Source organism: Plecotus auritus, assembly GCF_963455305.1.
Source record: "Plecotus auritus genome assembly, chromosome: X".
Taxonomy (NCBI): domain Eukaryota; kingdom Metazoa; phylum Chordata; class Mammalia; order Chiroptera; family Vespertilionidae; genus Plecotus; species Plecotus auritus.
This window is the reverse complement of record NC_137784.1, coordinates 65778773-65797222: the sequence shown is the minus strand read 5'-3', so window position 1 is coordinate 65797222 and position 18450 is coordinate 65778773. Positions and strand designations below refer to the sequence as shown.

At 38.2% G+C, this 18450-nt stretch overlaps 1 pseudogene across 1 annotated transcript; it reads left to right on the top strand.

Annotated features, from left to right (window-relative positions):
* The first annotated feature begins 17175 nt into the window (after nucleotides 1-17175).
* Nucleotides 17176-18165, top strand: LOC308239347 (casein kinase I-like; annotated as a pseudogene). The gene has a single exon. The product of its transcript is annotated as a casein kinase I-like (transcript).
* Nucleotides 18166-18450: the final 285 nt, after the last annotated feature.

The window sequence follows — 18450 nt, the reverse complement described above, 5'->3', positions numbered from 1 at the left end:
AACACTCCCCTTCATAGCTGCTGACTTCTAATTACCGCAGTTGTGCCTCTCAGGCTCGCAGGCCTACATCAAGAGAACCCAAATAGATCAAGTAGGGAGCTACACTAGATTACCAAGCACAGGAGAACTGAGAAATTGCACCAGTAGCATCATCCCCAAAAGAATCTGGGTAGCAAAGCAAATGGATATACAATTAAAACATTACAGGAAGACATGGGAAAATAAAAAAGCAACCCCTAAAGGAAAGAAAAAGAGGAATCACCAGAAAGGGAGTTAAATGAAATTGAGGCTAGCAGCTTCACAGAGAAAGAATTCAGAGTAATGGTTATAAGGATGTTTAAATGGCTGGATGACAAACATGCAACTCAATGAGAATTATAAGGAGCTGAATGAAATGTTGCCAACATGAAAAAGAACCAAGAGGAGATGAAGAACAACACAGCTGCAATAAAGAACACAATGGAAGACTTAAACAGTATACTAGAAGAGACTGAGGACTGCATCAGAGAATTAGAAGACAAGGTAGGAAAAAACACATAAACACAACAGCAACTGGAAAGAAGACTTAAAAAGCAAGAGGAGATCCTAAGGGAGCTTTGGGACAACACAAAAAGGAAAAATATTCGTATAATAGGGGTACTAGAAGGAGAGGAAGGGAAGCAAGGAAGAGAAAACCTGTTTGAAGAAATAATGACAGAAAACTTCCCCGATATTGGCAAGAAAAAACCATCCAAGTCTAAGAAGTACACAGAGCCCCAAACAAGATGAACCCTAAAAGACTGACACCAAGACACATCATAATTAAATTGGCAAACACCAATGACAAAGTTACAATCTTAAAGGCTGCCAGAGAGACAGAAAGTTACCTACAAGGGTTCTCCTATTAGAATATCAACCGATTTCTCAACAGAAACACACCAGGCCAGAAGGGAATGGAATGAAATTTACAAAGCAATGAAAAGCAAGGGACTGAACCCAAGAATACTATACCCAGCAAGGCTATCATTCAAAATTGAAGGTGGAATCAGGAGCTTCACAGACAAAAAACGGCTAAGAGAGTTTATCACTACCAAGCCAGCAATGCAAGAAATGCTGAAGGGACTGCTGTAAAAAGAAGAAAGAGAAAGACAAAAAAAAACACAAACATTAAGGAAAAATATGACAACAAAGATGTACTTGTTAATAATAACATTAAATTTAAATGGATTAAATGAACCAATCAAAAGACATAGGGTAGCTGAATAGATAAGAAAACATGACCCATATATTTGCTGTCTACAAGAGACACACCTCAGAACAAAGGATTCACACAGACTGAGAGTGAATGGATGGAAAAACATTTTTCAGGCAAATGGAAATTAGAAAAAACGTGGGTTTGCGATACTTATATCTGATAAAATAGACCTCAAAGTAAAGGCCATAACAAGAGAAAAGGAAGGCCACTACATAATACTAAAGGGAGCAATTCAAAAAGAAGATATAACTCTGGTAAACATATACGCACCCAATACAGGAGCACCCAAATACATAAAACAACTTCTGGAAGATATGAAGGGAGGGATTGATAGCAATACAGTCATAGTAGGGGACTTTAATACCCCACTGACACCACTGGATAAATCAACTAAACAAAATATCAGCTAAGAAACAACAATCCTAAATGACACACTAGATCATTTGGACTTGACATCTTTAGAACATTCCATCCCAAATTACAGAATATACATTCTTCTCCAGCACACATTGAACATTCTCAAGGATAGACCAAATAATAGGACACAGGCAAAGTCTCTTCAAATTCAAGAAGATAGAAATCATATCAAGCATCTTCTCTGATCACAATGGCATAAAACTGGAAATCAACTACAATAAAACAATCCAAAAAATTCAAACACTTGGTGACAAATAGCATGCTATTAAACAATGACTGGGTTACCAGAGAGATCAAAGAAGAAATAAAAAACATCATGGCAACAAATGACAATGAAAACACAACAATCCAGAATCTGTGGGACACAATGAAAGCAGCCTTGAGAGGGAAGTTCATAGCTCTACAAGCCTAATGGGAAAAACAAGAAACAATGATAATAAATTATCTAACCCTACAAGTCAGAGTTAGAATGAGAGCACTAAGAAAAGCCCAGTGAAAGCAGAAGGAAGGAAATTATAAAGATCAGAGCAGAGATAAACAACATAGAAAACAAGCAAATAATACAAAAGATCAACAAAATCGTTGGTTCTTTTTTTTTTTTTTCAAATTTTTATTAAGGTATTATATGTGTACATATCTTACCATTGCCTCCCACCCCGACCCCACTCCCATACATGCCCTCACCCCCCAATGTTTTGCATCCGTTGGTTACTCTTATATACATGCATATAAGTCCTTCAGTTGATCTCTTATTTCCCCCACCTCTCCCTAACCTTACCACTGTAATTTGACAGTCTGTTTGATGCTTTACTGCCTCTGTAACTATCTTTTTGTTCATCAGTTTATAATGTTTTTCATTATCCCCAAATGAGTGGGATCATGTGGTATTTTTCTTTCATTGACTGGCTTATTTCACTTAGCATAATGTTCTCTAATTCCATCCAAGTGCCTACAAATGGTAGTAATTCCTTCTTTTTTACGGCAGCATAGTATTCCATTGTGTAGATGTACCATAGTTTTCTGATCCAGTCATCTGCTGATGGGCACCTAGGCTGTTTCCAAATCTTAGCTATTGTAAATTGTGCTGCTATGAACATAGGGGTGCATATATCCTTTCTGATTGGTGTTTCTGGTTTCTTAGGATATATCCCTAGGAGTGGGATTACTGGGTCAAATGGGAGTTCCATTTTCAGTTTTTTGAGGAAACTCCATACTGTTCTCCACAGTGGCTGCACCAGTCTGCATTCCCACCAGCAGTGCACGAGGGTTCCTTTTTCTCCGCATCCTCGCCAACACTTGTCGTTTGTTGATTTGTTGATGATAGCCATTCTGACAGGTGTGAGATGGTAACGCATTGTTGTTTTGATTTGCATCTCTCGGATAATTAGTGACTTTGAGCATGTTTTCATGTGTCTCTTGGCCTTCCTTCTGTCTTCTTTCGAAAATATTCTATTTAGGTCCGTTGACCATTTTTTTATTGGATCCTTTATCTTCCTTATATTAAGTTGTATAAGCTGCCTGTAGATGTTGGAAATTAAACCTTTATCAGTGATACCATTTGCAAATATGTTCTCCCATACAGTGGGGTTTCTTGTTGTTTTGTTGATGGTTTCTTTTGCTGTGCAAAAGCTTTTTATTTTGATGTAGTCCCATTTGTTTATTTTCTGTTTGGCTTCCATTGCCCTAGGGGCAGTATCACTGAAAAAGTTCTTTTGGCATATGTCTGAGATTTTGCTGCCTGTGGATTCTTCTAGTATTTTTATGGTTTCCCGTCTTATATTTAAGTCCTGTACCCATTTTGAGTTTATTTTTGTGTATGGTGTAAGTTGGTGATCTAGTTTCATTTTTTTGCATGTATCTGTCCAATTTTCCCAACACCATTTATTAAAGAGACTGTCTTGACTACATTGTATGCTCATGCCTCCTTTGTCAAATATTAAATGCGCATATTGGTTTGGGTCGATTTCTGGATTCTCTATTCTGTTCCATTGATCTATATGTCTGTTCTTGTGCCAGTACCAGGCTGTTTTGAGGACAGTGGCTTTGTAATACAGCTTGAAATCTGGTATTGAGATCCCTCCTACTTTATTCTTCTTTCTCAGGATTGCTGTGGCTATTCGGGGTCTTTTTTTATTCCAGATGAATTTTTGGAGAGTTCTTTCTAGGTCTGTGAAATACGCCGTTGGTATTTTAATGGGGAGTGCATTGAATCTATAGATTGCTTTGGGTAGTATGGACATTTTAATGATGTTGATTCTACCAATCCATGAATATGGTATATTCTTCCATCTGTTTACATCTTCCTCTATCTCTTTTTTCAGGGTCCTGTAGTTTTCCGCATATAGGTCTTTTACCTCCTTGGATAGGTTTATTCCTAAGTATCTTAATTTTTTTGGTGCGATGGAAAATGGGATTGCTTTTTTAGTCTCTCTTTCTGTAAGTTCATTGTTGGTGTATAGAAATGCCATAGATTTCTTGGTGTTAATTTTGTATCCTGCTACATTGCCAAATTCATTTATTAAGTCTGTTAGTTTTTTGATGGAGTCTTTCGGGTTTTTTATGTACAATATCATGTCATCTGCAAATAAGGACAGCTTTACTTCTTCTTTTCCAATTTGGATGCCTTTTATTTCTTCTTCTTGTCTAATTGCAGTGGCTAATACTTCCAGTACAATGTCAAACAGGAGTGGTGAGAGTGGGCATCCCTGTCTTGTTCCTGTTCTTAGGGGAAATGGTTTTAGTTTGTGCCCATTGAGTATGATGTTAGCTGTGGGTTTATCATATATAGCTTTTATTATGTTGAGGTATGATCCTTCTATTCCCACCTTGTTGAGAGTTTTTATCAAGAAAGGGTGTTGGATTTTGTCAAATGCTTTTTCTGCATCAATTGATATGACTATGTGATTTTTATCTCTCAATTTGTTTATGTGATGTATCACATTTATTGATTTGCGGATATTGAACCATCCTTGCATTCCTGGGATAAATCCTACTTGGTCATGGTGTATGATCTTTCTGATGTACTGCTGGATCCTATTTGCTAGAATTTTATTGAGGATTTTGGCATCTACATTCATGAGGGATATTGGCCTGTAATTCTCCTTCATTGTGTTGTCTTTATCTGGTTTTGGTATTAGGGTGATGCTGGCTTCATAGAAGGAGCTTGGAAGTGTTCCTTCCTCTTGAATTTTTTGGAATAGTCTGAGGAGGATAGGTTTTAGTTCTTCCTTGAATGTCTGGTAGAACACTCCTGTGAAGCCGTCTGGCCCCGGGCTTTTGTTTGCCGGAAGCTCTTTGATGACTGCTTCAATTTCTTCCATAGTTACTGGCTTGTTGAGCTGTTTAGATTCTTCCTGATTGAGTTTTGGAAGGTTATATTTTTCTAGGAATATGTCCATTTCCTCCAGGTTGTCCAGTTTGTTGGAATAGAGTTGTTCGTAGTATTTTTTAACAATCCTTTGTATTTCAGCGGGATCTGTTGTTATTTCACCTCTTTCATTTCTGATCTTGTTTATTTGGGTCCTCTCTCTTTGCTTCTTGGTGAGCCTGGCTAGAGGTTCATCAATCTTGTTTATCCTTTCAAAGAACCAGCTCTTGGTTTTATTGATCTTTTGTATTGTTTCTTTGGTCTCTATGTCGTTTATCTGTGCTCTGATCTTTATTATTTCCTTCCTTCTGCTTACACTGGGCTTTTCTTGTTGCTCTTTTTCTAACTCTTTGAGTTGTTGGGTTAGGTAATTTATTACCCCTGTTTCTTGTTTTTTGCAGTAGGCTTGTAGAGCTATGAACTTCCCTCTCAAGACTGCTTTCGCTGTGTCCCATAGATTTTGGATTGTAGTGTTTTCATTGTCATTTGTTGTCATGATGTTTTTTATTTCTTCTTTGATCTCTCTGGTAACCCAGTCATGGTTTAATAGCATGCTGTTTAGTCTCCATGTGTTTGATTTCTTTGGGTTGTTTTTATTGTAGTTGATTTCCAGTTTTATGCCACTGTGGTCTGAGAAGATGCTTGATATGATTTCTATCTTCTTGAATTTGAAGAGACTTTGCCTATGTCCCAACATATGGTCTATCTTTGAAAATGACCCATGTGCACTTGAGAAGAATGTATATTCTGTGGCTTTGGGGTGAAATGTTCTGAAGATGTCAATTAATTCCATCTGGTCTAGTGAGTCATTTAGGATTGATGTTTCTTTGCTGATGTTTTGTTTAGAGGATTTGTCCAATGGTGATAGTGGGGTATTAAAGTCTCCTACTATGATTGTATTGCTGTCAATCTCTCCCTTGTTATCCTCCAGGAGTTTTTTTTATGTATTTGGGTGCTCCTGTATTGGGTGCATATATGTTTACCAGAGTTATTTCTTCTTGTTGGATTGCTCCCTTTAGTATTATGAAATGGCCTTCCTTATCTCTTGTTATGTCCTTCAGTTTGAGATCTAATTTGTCAGAAATAAGTATTGCTACCCCAGCTTTTTTTTCAGTTCCATTTGCCTGGAAAACCTTTTTCCATCCCTTCACCCTCAGTCTGTGTGCGTCTTTTTTTCTGAGGTGGGTGTCTTGTAGACAGCAGATATATGGGTCGTGTTTTCTTATCCAATCCGTTACCCTATGTCTTTTGATTGGGGCATTTAATCCATTTACATTTAAAGTTATTATTGATAGGTACTTATTTGTCGCCATTCCTATTCTTTACCCCTGTGTTACTTCTTCGCTTCCTCTTTCTTTCTTTCTTTCTTTCTTTCTTTCTTTCTTTCTTTCTTTCTTTCTTTCTTTCTTTCTTTTTTTACAGCAGAACCTTTAGCATTTCTTGCATTGCTGGTTTGGTGGTAATAAATTCCCTTAGTCCTTTTTTGTCTGTGAAGCTCCTGATTTCACCTTCAATTTTGATTGACAGCCTTGCTGGGTACAGTATTCTTGGATTCAGACCCTTCCTTTGCATGACTTTGTATATTTCATTCCATTCCCTTCTGGCCTGATGAGTTTCTGTTGAGAAATCAGTTGCTAGTCTGATGGGGGTTCCTTTGTATGTAACTTTCTGTCTCTCTCTTGCTGCTTTTAAGATTCTTACTTTGTCGTTGGTGTTTGCCAATTTAATTATAATGTGCCTTGGCGTCGGTCTTTTGGGGTTCATTTTGCTTGGGACTCTGTGATCTTCTTGGATTTGTGTGTGTTTTTTCTTCCCTATATCTGGGAAATTTTCTGTCATTATTTCTTCAAAGAGGTTTTCTATTCCTTGCTCAGCTTCCTTTCCTTCTGGAACCCCTATTATGCGGATGTTATTTTGTTTCGTGTTGTCCCAAAGTTCCCTTAGACTCTCCTCCTGCCTTTTAATTTTTTTTCTAGAAGTTGCTTTTCTTGGGTATTTTTTTCCATCTTGTCTTCTAGCTCACTGATGCGGTCCTCTGCTTCTTCTAGTCTACTCTTGATGCTTTCTATTGAGTTCTTTACAGCAGCGATGTCATTTTTCATTTCTTCTTGGTTCTTCTTCATTTCCTCTTGGTTCTTGCTCATATTGTCGAATTTGTCTTCCATTCTTTTCAGCCACCTTATGACCATTTCTCTGAATTCTTTTTCTGGAAGGTTGCTTGCCTCCATTTCGTTTACTTCCTTTTCTGGTGATGCCTGCTTTTCTTTCATATGCGGGCTGCTTCTTTGTCTCCCCATGGTCTCTCTTCTCTGGGTGTCTGGTTATGTAGTTCTCTCTCTCCTGGGTTGATTTAAAGGCACAAAATACAGCACTACCAGGTACAACTCACAAGGCACTGAAAAGGAATGTATTCATGATATTAATAACCTCCAATAAAGGTGACCACCAGAGAAAGGCAAATTAGGTGATAGGAGAGAAAGAAGAAGAGGCAAAAAGAAAGAAAGAAAGAAAAAAAGAAAAAAGGAGTGTGAAAATGACATTGGGAAAAGGGAAAGTAAAGAAAAAAAAAAGTAAGAGAGACAAGAAAGTGACTAAGAGAGAAAGGGGAACAGACTATATATATTGGGGATAAAACTCCAATAGAACAATCACTAATCCCAGCAAATGCCAGCAACAAGTGCCTGGGGATTAGTACAAACTACAACACCAACTAATATGGAGTGAGGCAAGGGAAAGCTGAAGCACAAAACAAACAAAAAAATAAACAAAAGAAGAATAAGCAAAACAATCTCACAAAAAAGCATAAAAATTGGATATAATCTACATTCAAGCAAACAACAACAAAAGGACAGAGAGAAGGACAAGTTTATGGATAGCTCAGACAGCGAAGGGAGAGGTGTATGTGGACTTGGAGCAGGGGATTGGAGATTAGATATGTAAGTAGGGTGAAATTTTAACAAGGGGTAAACAGAAAGAATAGGGAAAATCTAAAGCAGTAAAAGGGTAAGATAAACAGGACACTGAAAAGGGGGAGGTTAGGAAGAGAGTGATGGCCTAAAGGTAGAGTTGAGATAGAGTAAAAATAGAATGTAGGACCCTAATCCCAAAATAAAATGAAGAGAAAATAAAATGACACTTTAAAAAAAAAAAAAGATAAAATAGCAGTAGTAATAATACGGATTGAAAATAATAATGTAATCATTAAAAAGGTAAAATCAAGTGATGAAAAAAGAAAAAAAGTTTCTTGATTAAAAGATGCAAAAAATGAAAATTAAAAAAAATAAAAAAATAAAAAAATAAAAGGTAAAAATAAAATGTGAAGTAGTGAAGGTCATTCACTTCCTCTGTTTTTCTGTTTGGCACGCCTGTTTCTCAGTCCAGACAGTATTGCAGTTCCCTGCGATCCACTGCTCTTCGGTGTTGTAAGCCAGTCCTGATTTTAAGCAGGCGGTGTGTCTTAATTTCTCGTATTATTTTTATTTTTGATTACACAAGAGTCAATTTGTGATTCAGCCCCTGGGTGGCAGTGTTTCTGGATTAACTTCCGGGTCTATCTATGGCCTCTCTAGGCAGTGTTAGAGCCTTCTTTCCCTGTGGCACTCGCCACCGGCCTGTGGGAGTGGTCTGCCTCAGAGCTGACTCTCTGATGGTCACTCCCCGCTCCGATCCCCAGGTTCCAGAAAAACAATCTTCCCCTGCAGTCTCCCAGGGTGTCGCCAACTGGGTGATCCTATGTATTGGGCTTAGTAATCAGAAGCAAGAATTTCAAGAGGAAAAAGCCCAGTTGTGCGAACTCCGGGACTGCGAGTAAGCCCAGGCACCCAGGGAGCGCAGGGGCTGCGCGTAAGTCTGGACTGCCTGAAATTCTTAGGGTGTCCCTGCACTTCAGATCAAAATTGGTTGCTGTTTGGAGTGCCCTTCTCTTAGCAGCTCTGAGGACCCCTTTCCACAATCACAGATCACGCCAGCCCCAACAGCCACGGATTTTTCTAGGCACAGACTTCCCTGGTCCTCCAGCTCCCGCAAAACGCGAGTTCTTCTCTCCCGCCGGGACCAGAGACCTCACCTTATCCCAGGCGAAATCTGACCTTTCCATGGTGGAGTGTAGAGCTCCTCTGAACCCGTGTGCTTGCGCCAGTTGAGGAACGTTGTTCTGGGGCTCGCAGCTGTTCCTGGGGTGCCGCAGTTGTGGATTCTCAGGCTTCAGATAAGCTCCACTTTCCGGATCAAGATGGTGCAGACTCCGCTTCCAACCCCGCAGCTCCGGGAGGGGACCCAGCCGCAGTTGGTGCTGCCAGGTCAGGGGAACCCCGTTCAGCAGTCCCCCACCTCCTTCTGGAATTCAGCTGTCTCCCAACCAGCCAACAAACACTCCTTGTGCGACCCTCAGCTGTTCTTTCTTTCTGCTCCGGGACAAGGCTCGGAACACGTCTGTCTATTCCGCCGCCATTATTCCCTCCGTTGGTTCTTTGAAAGGATAAACAAGATTGATGAACCTCTGGCCAGGCTCACCAAGAAGAAAAGAGAGAGGACCCAAATAAACAAAATCAGAAATGAAAGAAGAGAAATAACAACAGACCCAACCGAAATACAAAAGATTGTTAAAAAATATTATGAAAAACTCTATTCCAACAAACTAGACAAGCTGGAGGAAACGAACATATTCCTAGAAAAATACAACCTTCCAAAACTCAATCAGGAAGAATCTAAAAGTCTCAATAGGCAAATAACTAGGGAAGAAATTGAAGCAGTCATCACAAAGCTTCCAGCAAATAAAAGCCCGGGGCCAGACGGCTCCACAGGGGAGTTTTACAAAATATTCAAGGAAGAACTAAAACCTGTCCTTCTCAGACTATTCCAAAAAATTCAAGAGGAAGGAACACTTCCAAGCTCCTTCTATGAAGCCAGCATCACCCTAATACCAAAACCAGATAAAGACAACACAATGAAAGAGAATTACAGGCCAATATCCCTCATGAACATAGATGCCAAAATCCTCAACAAAATTCTAGCAAATTGGATCCAGCAGTAAATCAGAAAGATCATACACCATGAGCAAGTAGGATTTATCTCAGGAATGCAAGGATGGTACAATATCTGCAAATAAATAAACGTGATACATCACATAAACAAATTGAGAGATAAAAATCACAGTCATATCATTTGATGCAGAAAAAGCATTTGACAAAATCCAACGCCCATTTTTGATAAAAACTCTCAGCAAGGTGGAAATAGAAGGATCATACCTCAACATAATAAAAGCCATATATGACAAACCCACAGCCAACATCATACTCAAAGGACATAAACTAAAATAATTTCCCCTAAGAACAGAAACAAGACATGGATGCTCACTTACACCACTCCTGTTCAACATAGTACTGGAAGTACTAGCCATTGTGATTAGACAAGAAGAAGAAATAAAAGGCATCCAAATTGGAAAAGAAGAAGTAAGACTGTCCTTATTCGCAGATGACAGGATACTGTACATAGCAAACCCTAAAGACTCTATCAAAAAATTATTAGACTTAATAAATGAATTCAGCCATGTAGCAGGATACAAAATTAATGCCAAGAAATCTATGGCATTTCTATACACCAGCAGTGAACTTACAGAAAGAGAGACTAAGAAAACAATCCCATTTACCATCGCACCAAAAAAATTAAGATACTTAGGAATAAACCTAACCAAGGAGGTAAAAGACCTATATGCGGAAAACTACAGGACCCTGAAAAAAGAGATAGAGGAAGATGTAAACAGATGGAAGAATATACCATGTTCATGGATGGGTAGAATCAACATCATTAAAATGTCCATACTACCCAAAGCAATCTATAGATTCAATGCACTCCCCATTAAAATACCAATGGCGTATTTCACAGACCTAGAAAGAACTCTCCAAAAATTCATCTGGAATAAAAAAAGACCCCGAATAGCCACAGCAATCCTGAGAAAGAAGAATAAAGTAGGAGGGATCTCAATACCAGATTTCAAGCTGTATTACAAAGCCACTGTCATCAAAACAGCCTGGTACTGGCACAAGAACAGACATATAGATCAATGGAACAGAATAGAGAATCCAGAAATCGACCCAAACCAATATGCGCATTTAATATTTGACAAAGGAGGCATGAGCATACAATGGAGTCAAGACAGTCTCTTTAATAAATGGTGTTGGGAAAATTGGACAGATACATGCAAAAAAATGAAACTAGATCACCAACTTACACCATACACAAAAATAAACTCAAAATGGATAAAGGACTTAAACATAAGACGGGAAACCATAAAAATACTGGAGGAATCCACAGGCAGCAAAATCTCAGACATATGCCGAAGCAATTTCTTCACTGATACCACTCCTAGGGCAATGGAAACTAAAGAGCAAATTAACAAATGGGACTACATCAAAATAAAAAGATTTTGCATAGCAAAAGAAACCATCAACAAAACAACAAGAAAGCCCACTGTATGGTAGAGCGTATTTGCAAATGTTATCACTGATAAAGGTTTAATCTCCAACATCTACAGGGAACTTATACAACTTAATAAAAGGAAAATAAATGATCCAATAAAAAAATGGTCAACGGACCTAAATAGAATCTTTTCGAAAGAAGACAGAAGGAAGGCCAGGAGACATATGAAAACATGCTCAAAGTCACTAATTATCCTAGAGATGCAAATCAAAATGACAATGCGGTACCATCTCACACCTGTCATAGTGGCTGTCATCAACAAATCAACAAACGACAAGTGTTGGCGAGGATGTGGAGAAAAAGGAACCCTAGTGTTCTGCTGGTGGGAATGCAGACTGGTGCAGCCACTGTGGAGAACAGTATGGTGTTTCCTCAGAAAACTAAAAATGGAACTCCCATTTGACCTAGTAATCCCACTTCTAGGAATATATCCCAAGAAACTAGAAACACCAATCAGAAAGGATATATACACCCCTATGTTCATAGCAGCACAATTTACAATAACTAAGATTTGGAAACAGCTTAGGTGCCCATCAGCTGATGACTGGATCAGAAAACTATGGCATATCTACACAATGGAATACTATGCTGCCATAAAAAAGAAGGAATTCTTACCACTTGCAGCAACCTGGATGGAACTGGAGAGCATTATTCTAAGTGAAATAAGCCAGTCAATGCAAGAAAAATACCACATGATCTCACTCATTTGTGGATAATAAAGAACATTATAAACTGATGAACAAAAAGATAGATACAGAGGCAGTAAAGCATCAAGCAGACTGTCAAATTACAGCGGGAAGGGTAGGGAGAGGTTGGGAGATAAGAGATCAACTGAAGGACTTGTAGGCATGCATATAAGCATAAGCAATGGACGAAAGATATTGGGGGGTGAGGGCATGTATGGCAGTGCAGTGTGGGGGGGGGGGCAATGGGAAGATATGTACACTTGTAATACCTTAATAAAATAATGGAAAAAAAGAAGCAGCAGGTAGAGAATTAGTGAAAAAAAATAAAATGAAAAAACAACTCTATTCCAAAAATTGTACAACCTAGACTACATGGAGAATTCTTAGAAAAATAGAAACTTCCAAAACTCAATCAGGAAGAATCAAAAAACCTGAATTGGCTGATAAGTACTGATGAAATTAAAGCATTACTCAAAAAACTTCCAGCAAACAAAAGCCCTGGTTTAGAGGCTTTCATAGGGGAGTTTTACCAAACATTCAAAGAGGAATGAAAACCTATCCTCCTCAGATTATTCCAAAAAATTTAGGAGGAAGGCACACTTCTGAGCTCTTTCCCTGAAGCCAGTATTACCCTAATCCCCAAACCAGTTAAAGACACTACAAAGAAAGAGAATTACAGGCCAATATCCCTCATGAACATAGATGCTAAAATCCTGAACAAAATTCTAGCAAATCGGATCCAGCATTACATTAGAGAAATCATACACTATGATCAAGTAGGATTTATTCTGGGAATGCAAAGCTGGTACAATATGCTCAAATCTATAAACATTATTCATCACATCAATAAATTAATAAATAAAAATCACATAATCATATCAATCGATGCAGAAAAAGCATTTGACAAAATCCAACACTGTTTCTAGATAAAAACTCAGCAAAGTGGGAATAGAGGGATCATACTTCAACATAATAAAAGTTTTATATGACAAACCTACAGCCAAAATCATACTCAATGGGCAAAAACCAAAACCATTTCCCCTAAGAACAGTAACAAGACAAGGATGCACACTTTCACCACTACTGTTTGATATAGTACTGGAAGTGCTAGCCATAGCGATCAGCCAAGAAAAAGAAATAAAAGGCATCTAAATTGGAAAAGAAGAAGTGAAACTGTCATTATTCTCAGTTGACATGATATTGTACATAGAAAACCCTATAGACTCCATCAAAAAAACTACTACACTTAATACATAAATTTGGCAATGTAGCAAGATACAAAATTTACACACAGAAATCTATGGCTTATTTATACACCATTAATGAACACTCAGAAATAGAAACTCAAAAATAAAAAACCACACACACAATCCCATCTACCATTGCAGCAAAAAATTAAGATACCTAGGAATAAACTTAACTAAAAAGGTAAAAGACCTATACTTGAAAACTGTATGACATTGAAAAAGAGATTAAAGACGACTTGAACAAATGCAAGAATATTCCCTGTTCATGGATTGGCAAAATCAACATCATTAAAATGTCCATAATAACCAAAGCACTCTATAGAATCAATGCAATCCCCATAAAATATCAACAGCATATTTCACAGACCTAGAAAAAAACTCCCTAAAAATTCATCTGGAATAAAAAAAGCAGCAATCTTGAAAAAGAAGAACAATGTTTTAGGGATCACAATACCTGATATTAGCCTATATTACAAAGCCATCAATGTTCTCAAAATTGCCTGGTTCTGGCACAAGAACAGACATATAGATAAATGGAATAGAATAGAGAACCCAGAAATTGACCCAAACCACTATGCTCAATTAATATTTGACAAAGGAGGTATGAACATACAATGGAGTCAAGACAGTCTCCTCAATAAATTGTGTTGGGAAAATTGGACAGATACATGCAAAAAAATGAAACTTACACCAACTTACACCATACACAAAAATAAACTCAAAATGGATAAAGGACTTAAACATAAGACGGGAAACGATAAAAATACTAGAGGAATCCATATGCAGCAAAATATCAGACAGATGTCAAAGCAATATCTAAACTGATACATCTCTGAGGACAATGGAAACTAATGATAAAAGAAACATATGGGGCTACATCAAAATAAAAATTTTCTGCACAGCAAAATAAACCATCAACAAAACAACAAGAAAACCTACTGCATGGCAGAAAATATTTGCCTATGTTATATCCAATAAGGGTTTAATCTCCAAAATTTACAGGGAACTCATACAACTTAACAAAAGGAAGATAAGCAATCCAATAAAAAAATGGTCAAAGGACCTAAGCAGACAATTTTCAAAGGAGAACATACAGAAGGCCCAGAGACATATGAAAACATGCTCAAAGTCACTAATCAGCAGAGAGATGTAAATCAAAACGATAATGAGGTATCAGTTCACACCTGTCAGAATGGCTATCATCAACAAATCAACAAATAACAAGTGCTGGCGAGGATGTGGAGGAAAAGGAACCTCGGGCACTGCTGGTGGGAATGCAGACTGGTGTATCCACTGTGGAAAACAGTATGGCATTTTCTCAAAAAATTAAAAATGGAACCATCATTTGATGGAGTAATACCACTTCTTGGAATATATCCCAAGAAAACAGAAACACCAATCAGAAAGGATATATGCACCCCTATATTCATAGCAGCACAATTCACCATAGCTAAGATTTGGAAACAGCCCAAGTGCCCATCAGCAGATGAGTGGATTAAAAAAAAATTGTATAATAACAAAAAAAGGCAGAGGAGGTTGGGGGGTGGCTATAAGAGATCAACCGAAGGACTTGTACGCATGCATATAAGCATAACCAATGGATAAAAAACACTGGGGGGGGGCAGGTAAAGGCATGTACTGGGGGGAAGGGGAGGCTGGGGGAAGGTCAATGGGGGGGAAAAAGGAGATATATGTACTACTATTTGTAATACTTTAAACAATTAAAAATAATAATAAAAAAAGTTAAAAAAAACCTGTGGTATATCTACACAATGGAATACTATGCTGCTGTAAAAAAGAAGTAATTCTTACCATTTGCAACAGCATGAATGGAACTGGAGAGCATTATGCTAAGTGAAATAAGCCAGTCAGAGAAAGATAAATACCACATGATCTCACTCATTTATGGAATATAATGAACAACATAAACTGATGAACAAAAACAGATCCAGAGACAGAGAAGCATCGATCAGACTGTCAAACCTCAGAGGAAAGGTAGGGGAGGGTGGGGTAAGGAGGAGAGATCAACCAAAGGACTTGTATTCCTGCATATAAGCATAGTCCATGGACTCAGGCAGTAGTGGTGTGAGGACATGTGCTGGTGGCGAGTGGGAATGACCATGGAGAAGTCTATGTGAGATAAATGAGACATATGTAATACTTTAAATAATAATGAATTTAAATTAGAAAAAATATATGTATTGTAACTAAAAAATAAATAAATTCAAGAATATTGAGATATATCAAGCATCCTATCTGACCATAATGGTATGAAATGAGAAGGCAATCATAAGAAAAAAGTAACAAAGACATAGAGGGAAAATTATATTTTACTAAACAATAATGAGATCTAGGAAGAAATCAAAAGATACATTGAAAGAAATGAAAGTGAGAACACAACAAACCAAAATCTGTGGACCACAGCAAAAGCAGTCGTAAGAGTGAAATTCTTAGCTATACAGGCTTACCCCAAGAAACAAACAAAAATCTCAAATAAACAATCTAACATTTTACTTACAATTACTAGAAAAAGAACAATAAGCAAAGTTCAAAGTGAGTACAGTAGAAGAAAGGAAATAATAAAGATCATAGTAGAAATAAATGAAATGGAGTCTAAAAAATCAATACAAAAGATCAATGAAACCAAGAGCTGGTTATTTGAAAAGGTAAAAAAAGTTGGCTATCTTTTAACCAGACTTATGTGGAAAAAGAGAGAGATGACCCAAATAAATAAAATCAGAAATGAAAGAAGAGAAATAACAGACACCAGAGAAATACAAAATATTTTAAATATAAAAATTATATGCCAACATACAATGTTCCAAAACTGAATGAGGAAGAATCAGAAAACCTGAATAGACCTATTATAATTAGTGAAATTGAAGCAGTAATAAAACAAAAACAAAACAAAACAAAACAAAAAAAACTCCTGGATCAGACGGTGAATTTTACCAAATATTCAAAGAAGAACTAACACGTACTGGTATCTCTCTCATACTCTTCCAAAAAATTTAAGAGGAGGGCAGGTTCCCAAGCTCATTTTGCTAGGCCAGCATTATACTAATTCCAAAACCAGATGAAGACACTATAAAGAAAATCATAGATGCACAATTCTCAAAAAATTATTGGCAAACTGGATCCAGCAGTACATTAAAAACAATGATACACCAGACCAAGTGGGATGTATTCCAGGGATGTGAAGTTGGCACAATATCTGCAAATCAATTAATGTGATGCACCACATAAACAAATTATAGTCATATCAATAGATGCAGATAAAGCATTTGATAAAATCCAGCAGAGGCCCAGAGTGCTCTTTGCCATGAAGAAGCGGCTCCCGGCAACTGGGGGGCATTTTGCATCCAGAGTAATAAGATGGTGACTTCGGCCCAGTGACAGGGGTCTCTCCCTCTGGGAGCCTGTGGCAGTGGTGGCAGCGGTATCACCTCCCTAACTCACCATGCCCCTTTTCCAGCCCTGGAGGTCCCTGTCTAAATGTGGCAATGGAGGCCACCCAGACACAAATGGCCTAGCCTGGGAACCGCAAGAACTCTGCATAAACTTCAGCCTAGCAAAAGGAAACCTGACTGGGCAGTGGTGATAGAGTTCCCCTTGGTAGATTCAGGGCTGTGCTCAGTTCCCTTTCACCCACCTCTGCAGCCTTGCTCAGGAGACGGGACCAGAGGCCCGCATCCTCCTCTAAGAGGTGTGCAGGCTGGGCCCCAGCCTCCACCTTTGTCTTCCAGGATGGCGAGCAGCAGTGGCTCCAAGGCTGAGTTCATTGTTGGAGGAAAACACAAACTGGTAGGGAAAATCGGGTCTAACTACTTCAGGGACATTTATGTGGCGATCAACATCACCAATGGCGAGGAGGTGGCAGTGAAGCTAGAGTCTCAGAAAGCTAGGCACCTACAGTTGCTGTAGGAGAGAAAACTATAAGATTCTTTAGGGTGGGGTTGGCATCCCCCACATAAGGTGGTATGGTCAAGAATAAGACTACAATGTGCTAGTCATGGACCTTCTTGGATCCAGCCTTGAAGACCTCTTCAATAACTGTTTAAGAAGGTTCACACTGAAAACCCTATTATGTTAGCTGACCAGATGATCAGTAGAATTGAATATGTGCATACAAAGAACTTTATACACAGATATATTAAACCCAATGACTTCTTAATGGGTCACTGTAATAAGTTATTCCTTATTGATTTTGGTTTGGTCAAAAAGTACAGAGACAACAGGACAAGGCAACACATACCATACAAAGAAGATAAAAATCTTACTGGCACTGCCCGATATGCTAGCATCAATACACATCTTGGTATTGAACAGAGTTGCCGGAATGACATGGAATCATTAAGATATATTTTGATGTATTTTAATAGAACCAGCCTGCCATGGCAAGGATTAAAAGCTGCAACAGAGAAACACAAATATGAAAAAAAAATTAGTGAAAAGAAGATGTCCAGTCCTGTAGAAGTTTTATGTAAGGCGTTTCCTGCAGAATTTGCCATGTACTTAAATTATTGTCATGGGCTGCGCTTTGAGGAAGCCCCAGATTACATATACCTGAGGCAGCTATTCCTCATTCTTTTCAGAACCTTGAACCTCCAATATAACTACACATTTGATTGGGAGCAGAACAGGCGGTGCCGGACAATGTTCAAACAGATAGCAGCACAGCAGGCAGCCTCTTCAAGTGAGTAGGGTCAGCAGGCCCAAACCCCCACAGGTTTCTAAGCATGAATCAATGAACAGAAGAAGCAGTGCAGATATTCAGAGCAGCCTCTAGAAATTGTTTCTCCCCACATCTATAAATTTTAGTTCATATGTACACTAGCCAGTGACTGTGGACAATTTACTTGGTGTAAAGAACTTAATTTTAGTATACTAGTAAACTAGCTCTGGGCAAAATTGGTGACGCTGTGTACCGAGTTGTAGCCACTGTAATTGTGAATATTAACTGAGATAGTGAAACATGTTGTCCAGTTTTCTATTCAATAGAATCTATTGCATTATTTCAAG